The sequence below is a fragment of the Gekko japonicus genome, unplaced genomic scaffold (genome assembly GCF_001447785.1).
Source record: "Gekko japonicus isolate JY-2015 unplaced genomic scaffold, Gekko_japonicus_V1.1 scaffold83, whole genome shotgun sequence".
NCBI classification, from domain to species: Eukaryota; Metazoa; Chordata; class Lepidosauria; order Squamata; family Gekkonidae; genus Gekko; species Gekko japonicus.
This window is the reverse complement of record NW_015168655.1, coordinates 1,770,120-1,770,992: the sequence shown is the minus strand read 5'-3', so window position 1 is coordinate 1,770,992 and position 873 is coordinate 1,770,120.

The window sequence follows — 873 nt, the reverse complement described above, 5'->3', positions numbered from 1 at the left end:
AGCTCTCCAGAGTCTCAGGCTCAGAGTCCTTCCCATCACCTCCCACCTGCTCCTTTTTTAAACTGGAGCTGCTGCCAGGGATTGAACCCGGGACCTTCTGCATGCCAAGCAGAGGCTCTACCACTGAGCCAGGATAGGCCCTAAGGCAAAAGAGGCAGAGGTGATCTGGATCCTTGAAACCTCCTCTGCCTGTCTTGCCCCTCTTGGGAGGGGCTGCGTGCCCTCTGGACTGTGTACAAGGGTGGGTTGTGAGAGTCCCCCTCCCCCACGTGCATCTGCAGTGGCTCCTCTGGGTCCCCCAAAGAGGCACAAGCCAGCCCCTCCTGGGCTTTAGACAGACAGACAGACAGACAACCTTTATTGGCATATCAGAGATAAAAGTACATTAAAATTTAGAAATACTTTCGAAGTGTGCCTGTTGTACAGCCAACAAACAAACAAACAAGCAAGCAAAGGAACTGATTAGTTTATAGTTTCCCTGATTCGAATTGCAGATTGAAGAAAACGGGCAACATTATAAGTTATAGAAGAGTTTTGCCCCGAGAGTAGCAACTGGACCTTGACACTCTCAGGGAGACCACACCATGTAAAAAGGAGGGTGTCCAGAAATTTATCCCGGGTCCTAGTATAAAATGGACAATTTAAAAGAATGTGGGAACGGATTCAATGGCACCCTGACTACAAGGGCATTGTCTGAGTTCATAGGGGATTCTATGGCATCTTCCAGAGAAGATGGCTGATGGCAATGCGTTAAATCTGGCTAACATAAATGTTAGCCCATTCTTTGATGGGGATCAGTGGCTCCTCTGGACCCCCCAAAGGGGCACAAGCCAGCCCCTCCCGGGCTTTAGAAACAGCCTCTCCCCCCAAAAA